Source organism: Gossypium raimondii, chromosome 3 (genome assembly GCF_025698545.1).
Source record: "Gossypium raimondii isolate GPD5lz chromosome 3, ASM2569854v1, whole genome shotgun sequence".
NCBI lineage: Eukaryota > Viridiplantae > Streptophyta > Magnoliopsida > Malvales > Malvaceae > Gossypium > Gossypium raimondii.
In genome coordinates this window covers 48,984,111-48,992,121 of record NC_068567.1, presented here as the reverse complement: position 1 = coordinate 48,992,121, position 8,011 = coordinate 48,984,111, and positions in this window count along the sequence as shown.

The following is an 8,011-nucleotide window of genomic DNA, read 5'->3' as shown; positions in this document are numbered from 1 at the left end:
AAAAGATAATATACGCTTAAATACACTCAAATCATGTCATCCTAGTGTTACAACAACAACGAGTGCCAATCGAGCTAAGTTATAATCAACAATATAAATATTTAAAAATATATTAAGTTGTTGATGATTCAATTTTAATAAAATATAAAAATATCAAATTGCTAAATACTAGATAAAATGAGATAAGTTTTAAAATTTTTTGGAGAAAACTTGAAACTTATATTTCAAGTCAAGCTTGAGTAAACATACATGATATTTATAGAAATTATTATACCTACACCTTGCAAGTCTGCTTTGGATACTACCTACCATGAGAGTTAATGCCCTAGATATTGCAAGCTAAGGGCATCGATAAGGTCAAACCCTTTTGAGCTCAAGATATTGCAAGCTCAAAATATCGAAAGGTCTTACATGTTCCATGAGGAGCACACCCCTAAAACAGACAAAATATCTGCCACTCATACATCACACATGTCTATTACCCTGACATAATAGCTCATACTTATGGGGATAAGACACCAATAAGTCGGTTGAGTTCTAAGGAGTATAAAACCAAATCAAGGATGACATGTGACATCTTCGGAATGACCAAAAGCCTCTTTTTGAGGCCTATGGATATCAGAGCAGAAGAACATACCTCCCTCTCTCCTCTAACAGTTTCAACTATCTCTTCTACTCTTTTTGGATCTCAATCCTCTTTGCCAACCAACATTTTTATCACCCTTATCTCCCTACAACTCTCTATCCTTTCACTGAATCATCACAAACCACCACCACCTTTTTCCAGTATCAACATTGGTGTAATGAGCGTGGAGTCACTCCTAACCTTTAAGACCAAAATGATGACTTAACCCAACAACTTCCCCAACAATAAGAACTTCCCTAAACTTTCTCAACAACCAAAATTTTCCTAATTATCAAAACCAAATAGGATAAAACTTCAACTAACAATACCAAAATCCTTATAGTTCGTCCAGTCAACAATAATATTATCCCCAGTACGATCACTAGCATGATTACTACAACCCTTATCCTAAACACCCCCAACTAGCTGCAGGACACTAGGTCTTGAACCAAAACCCAACCTCTCAACAAGTCTTAGATCTCCGGGAACAACTTTGTAATTTGTAAAAATAAGAATTCCAACATGACCATTAACAACAAGAATTTTTTTCAAAGGCATATAAAAGAGTTGATGACAACACAACGATATCCCTATAAGTAAGGCCAAGTAGGTGGAGATGAAGGGATATCCCTGATGTCCAATCAAGAGTAGGAGTAGCCAATGCATAGACCAACTCACAATGACCAAGAATACATCCTTTAAGTGGTACCCCACCAAAGCAATGACTTGGAAAGTGCAATATAAAAACTAAGGAAAGTACCTCATGACATGCAAATAGCCCAACTAGGTATAGCAAGTTGGGTTTCGAGTGTTAACAATCCCCTGTCACCCGAAACACCCATCACCTTTTTTCCTCACAATTTTAGGCTCCCCAAAGAAAAATATCATGGCATTGAGGAACCTAAAGAACAAATTGAGCAATATGACGACTATATGGAAATTTTAAGGGTTTTACATGAATTAAAGTGTAGAATATTTCTAATAACCTAGAGAATCCATGCCAAGAGCTGATATTCGTTGATGCTAGATGGGTCAATTCATAATTTTAGTTAGCTAAATTAGTAATTCATATGGCACTTCCTCGCTAACAAAGAGTCGGGAAAAAATTACCAACTTATTAGAAATTAGTCATCGACATGGTTAATTCATTAGGGCTTTCATTTGTTTCACTGCAACAATAGTTGAATGTTTTAACCTAACAAAAAAATAGGGTGTCTAAGCCTTTAAAATGGGTTTGAGATATGAGCATCTCAAGTATATCATAACCAATGAAAAGCCAAAGTAGCTCAGACAAGTTTATGATAAAGCAAATAGGTTATAGAAACAAAAGATGTAGCATGAGCTACTCGCCTTGACTTTGACTAAAACTCTTTATCACTATTGTAGAGATGTAACCCAACCCAAAGGGGAAAGTAATAGGGAAATGATAAAAACAAAAGGAATCCAACCTTGCGAGCAAACATGGGGAGGGGTTAATTTTCTCCCAGCTCCCGTCAACAAAGGTGAATGAAAAGGCCTCACATAAACGAGCTTAGAAGGCAGCTCCACTTTAGAAAGGGCCAAGAACAATAGCCAAAAGCCCCTTACAATAGATTCAAGACATGTAAGCCTTTGGATGCTACTAAGTTGCACATTCTACATCAAGTGGAGAAGGAAGGTATTTTGGATTTTCCCTCAGTAGTGTAACTGAGCTCGTACATAAGGCAATCCTCATAATGGTGCAAATGCTATTGCTAATCTAGGCATAGGACAGAGGACTAAGTATTCTTAAAATGCGTGATTAAATAAGTTATTTAGTAATTTTAATTGGACATTTTATGGATAGAAAAAGGGAAAAAGCAAAAGTTGCCTCATGTAGTAGAGATGACAAAGCAGAAATGAAAAAAATTCACTAGGGGAATCATTCACATTATCGTATGTACCTTAGAGGAATGAGTGTCCTCCAAATCTAAGAGATAAACTCAACCACGCATCATCTTGTTCGTAAGCATATCCATAAAAAGGCTTTCCATGTTGAAAACTAGAGGGTCGATTTTGATGATTTTGACTCAAAATTGTGTTATATAAGGTTACTAATGATTCTTTGATAGTTACTATTAGGATTGATGATTTTCAATGTGGAAAGGATCGTCATAGATGGTTGTAGCACAATGGAAGAAATGCATTACCAGGCCTTCAAATAAATAAGAGTGCTTGAAGATAAATTATGAAAAGTGAACCCCATCTTTGGCTTCAAAAACCAACTGATCAAAGTGCTTAATTGAATAGATTGCCAATAACTATGGGTGATGGTGAGCTACAATAACAATAGAAGTTGAATTCTGGTGGTAGACCAATTGTCGGCATACAATGCAAAACTTTGGGAGACTACTAATAGAAAAAAAGACCAAGTCAACCCTAACAACATTTAGCCTAACAATTAAATTCCCAATCCCCTCTAGAATAAAATACATGAAAGAAAATAAAAAAATTCATAAAAATGCCACCTAATGTCCATCTAACTCACTCGACAACCAAAGATCTCGTAGGTAAGGTTAAAAAGGGTAGGCTTTGCAAAAAATCAAAGCTATACAATGACGAAACACCAAGTAAACTTGTTGGATAAGACTACAATGAACTTGGGAAGTCTAGATTGTGAAACGAAATGATCTTGAACAAAAAAACCAATTGAACAAAATAAAGGTATACATTTGTATTATAATGATCAAAAGAATGTCACTCAGATTGTAGAGACCCTACCCAAAACATAACACAGGGCATTGTTGGGAAATCTGCCCATATTGTAGTAAACATGTAACAGTTTCCTATTTATTTGAATGATTATAAAGTTAATTTCACATTTCACTATCATGTCTTTTTTATTTCATGTCTTTTATATTTTGTATACATAGTGAAATTGTGACAAATAAATATTAGTTCATTGATTGTCTAAAGTTAAAACTGAAGATAAGTGACATTGTAAAAAATGTTTACATTGCGAGAAAGACAACTTACTTATGTAGATAATATAAATGGGTCCGTAATCCCGTAAAAGAATCAAAGTGAACATTTGATTCAAATACATGTAAAGATTATTATGTCGTCTACAATTCCAATTGAGGAGATGGATAGTTTTAGCTATCGGAGCATTTGACTCCATGAGTAGAGATATAGATGTATTCATTGGTAGAATGATACATTGGATTGGACCCAAGATGAATTAATTCTGAATTCGTTTGTGAATTAATCCATTTGTGATGTTTAGGGTGTGATTTACCTAAATCCTGAGTTAATTACTGACCAAGCGTATGCAACCCATGTGCCTTGATATAAGTGGAAGCTTATGCTCTAAAGATGATGGAGCCCACAGACGGTATGTTGGGTACATGACTTGTGTATGGCATGGCTTTACTAGCAACAATGGAATTCATAACTCAATTAAAGAATTAATGATATCCTCTCATTGGCATTGTGTGGATTGATAAATATGGAACATGGTCACGGATTGCTTGTTCTCGAACGAACAATTTATCACATTCCTTTGTTGGCACTGATCATATTAATCATTATGAAGACACAATGTTGACAATGAGATAAAATAAGATTGTATTGAGTGAACGAATTTAACTCAAATGAATCAGTGATATCATATGAGGGTAACACAGACATGACGAGGTCATTGGACAAATATGTTGGATGAATTGCTTTCGTATAGAGTATACAATAATTAGTTTTTAATCATGGTACTTCTTGTGGACTGACTCTGTGATTAAGTAATTGTGAATTATTGGAACAATGCTTCTGGACATAATTTCAATCACTAGAGCCTAATTGTATACATCCGATTTTTCCCTCCGCTAGCTTAACAAAAGCTCGATCGGACTGTATTTGAATCAGAAGAAAATTTTACGACTTTGGGAATAATTTAATTGAGTCGATTTATTCGATGTGAAATTAAATTAAGTGGTCGTAAGAATTGTTCAGCTAGAGTATTTGATTAAAAAATTTTCTTGAAAAATTAATTTGGAAAATATAAGTGATTTTTGGAAAATTTAATTTTGATCAAGTCAAGTCAAATTAAATTAATAAAATCAATTAAAATTAATATGATATTTTTGGAAGTTAATTTTCAGGTCAAACAATTGACTAATGGGTAATTGAACTTGAAAATTGGAATTGATATCATAAATTGGGCCCGAGAGCCCAAAATCGAGACCGAGACCCAAAAACTAATCAAATGGGGCTCGGTACGTGAAACCTGGCCAACGGTCCAACCGGTCACTAGACCAGACTAGACACGGTGATGTCGGTGGTTGCGACGCCGACGTCCTGGTGGCCGATGGCGGTTGATCATCGGTGGTGGAGCAATGGAAGAGTTACATTCCTATTGGGACTCTACAAAGGAATTTGATTTCAAATTAAGTATTCCAGAAATAAAATTATTTTAATAATTTTATATTAAATTTAATTTAATACTTATCTCAAGTAATATTTTATTAATTTAATATTAAAGTAATTATCTTAATATTAAATTTAATTTAATATTTATCTTGTAGATAAAATTATATTATTTTAATAATATTTAATACTAAATTTAATATTTATGTTGATAAATATTATATTAATTTAATATTAAAGTGGTTAAGTCTAATCATAGTTGAACTCTCTAAACTCTCCCTATATAAATAGAGCATTGAGTCATTATTTTCACACACTTGAACTCAAGAGAAAGTTATAGAGAAAATTCTCTGAAGAGATTATTCTAGAAAATTTCTAGAGATATTTTTCTAATTTACAATTTGACCCAAAACTTTAGAGAAATTGAAAAATATCCAACTGGTAATTTTTGTGAAAATTTTTCTGATTCGAAGTAAGCCCACACTCGGCAGACATGAGCTTAAGGATAGCGGAGAAGACTACTCGGTCGAAGTGCTCATCCTAGACAAATAAAAAAGGTATAATTTTGATTAAGTATTTATTACTTTAGATATCACAACCAAGATCTTGTTTTGGAAAAATTTTAAAACTCTGGTTGTTCCCTAAATTTATTTTTCGCTGCGCTTTCCAAACCCGTTTTTTTCCAAAAATTTGTATCAAGAGCCAAGTTGTGTTCTATCTATTAGTATAATCAAATAATCAAAATAAAATTCTCTTCTTATTGAATGATTTGATTACATAGAAAGTGTCATTCTTTAGATCTTATGCATGTTTTGAGTTATATATGAGAATGGATGTGATATTATATATTTGTTATGTAATTGTTTTTTGTCGAGGTTGTGGTTCTTAGGAAATAGATCATGGACTATTATGTCCATGTAAGGATATTTTTTTTAAATTCATAGAAATCTTGTGAACCGAAAACGAACATAGGACTTAAACGTAATTTTTCCAAAAAGAGTCCATGATGATGAAAAGATGTGATGGCGGTTGAAGACCTAATGAATGCTTTGTGGTGAAAAATTATGTAATTTTATTTTTCCATTTATTTTCTAGAAATAAATTAATAAATTAAAACCAAGTTGTTGTTAAAACCAAGTAATTGTTTAATAAATTAATGAAATATGTGAAAATATGAATTAGGGCATAGAAATTATTAAAATGTGATTTTATGTTTTATTATATAGCTTTCATGCATAAAATGGCTTATTTTATATTAATTTAAGCATATTATAATTTTAAGCTATGAAGTGAGTCATGCATGATTAAATTAAATAATAAAATATAATTTTATATTTTAATAATTCATTTTCAATATTTCATTAATAAAATTGGGTTTAATTAATTAAGTAAATTGATTAATTAAAGTGGTTAAATTAATTCATTTGGTCCTCTAAACTATCTACTATTTTTGACAGGTCTGAGAGTTTTCTTCTAATTGCAAAATCGTCAAAAGTGGGGACCAAGTCAACCCAATTTTTGGCTGCACATGGCTGATTATAAATCAATTTTTGGTTTAATTATACAAGGCCCTTGAAGAGTTGAAGAAATTAGAGATTTACCTGAAGATTTGTTGGAGACCGAGTCTTAGTTCTGAGTTGTTATGGCATTCAAATTGACCAAAAATTAAGGAAATATCAGCCACATTTCCTCAATTCATGGCTGGCCACTCTTGGAGGAGGTTTCAAAGGATGGACACTCTTAATTTTAGCAAACTAGCTCAATTGCCTTACCTATAAATAAGAGCTCATTTCTCACTTTTTCAACCATCCCTCATCCCTCATCCCTCAACCCTCCCGTCTCTCATCCTCTCTCTCAATTCTCCTAGCTCTCACGCCTATCATCATCCTTGCATAAGGATTTTAGTAAATTAGCCTCTTAAAGAGCCATTGGTCGGTCACTTTGGAGAACCATCAACAAAGGAGCAACGCAAAGAAGCGAATGAGCCTGGTTAGTCAGAGTCTTAGGTGACAGCCACTCTGAATTGGGTTTAATCTTTCTTTACTTTTCTTTAATTTAAATATGTTTGCTATGAGTTCTATGTTCTTGTTTACAACAATGATAGCTTAATTTTATTTAAGCTAGGATGATTATTATAATTAAATAATATTTATTTAATTCATGCTTATAATGTTTGTGCCTCAATCGATCATGTTTTCAATTAAAATCAAGTCTGTATTTCGTTCATACGTGATTGAAATGCACCTGGATTAGTTGAGTAATCTAACCAGACGATGGCTAATGGATGCATAATTGAAATATGCATGCTCAATTTAGATCCTAACCCGATTAAATTGTAGGTTGCATGACAACCCTAACCAGGCTCTGTTATTTGCATAGTTTTTAGATTTGTGTGATTAAATTGTTTCAAACCTAACACGTCCCTGTTACCTCACACGAATGCTAAGAAACCCTTAGTAAATAAGGATCACTAAAATGCGTATTTACTAAGTAAAGGATTCCAAAAGGACCTAATTCGGTTTCCAAACTCTAGAAAGATCGAGTTGCCATGGAATTTTTTTCTGAATATTATTAAGCATGAAGATAATAAATTAAGTTTAATTAAAGTAATTGTCCTAGTTTATTTATGTTATAATTGTTACAAATTGTGTTAAATTTTGCTAAAATCTATTTCATTCATATAGTCTGCATATTAGGATAATTTACATTAGGGATCATTGCATCTAGTTTATACCACTTCTCAACTATATTTTGTTTTTATTTTTCAAAATGTTAATATAATTTTACAAATTAAGTGACTTAGCTCAAATAAAATCCCTGTGGAGACGATAAATCGATACTTACTTATTACTTGATAATGATTGTGTACACTTGCACAAACCCGAGCGTTACAAGTTTTTGGCACTGTTACCGGGGATTGTCAACTATTGCCATAGTCATTTTTTTCGTGAAATTAGTTATTTTCAATTTGATTTATTTATAACATTATTAACTTATTCTTTTTAATTT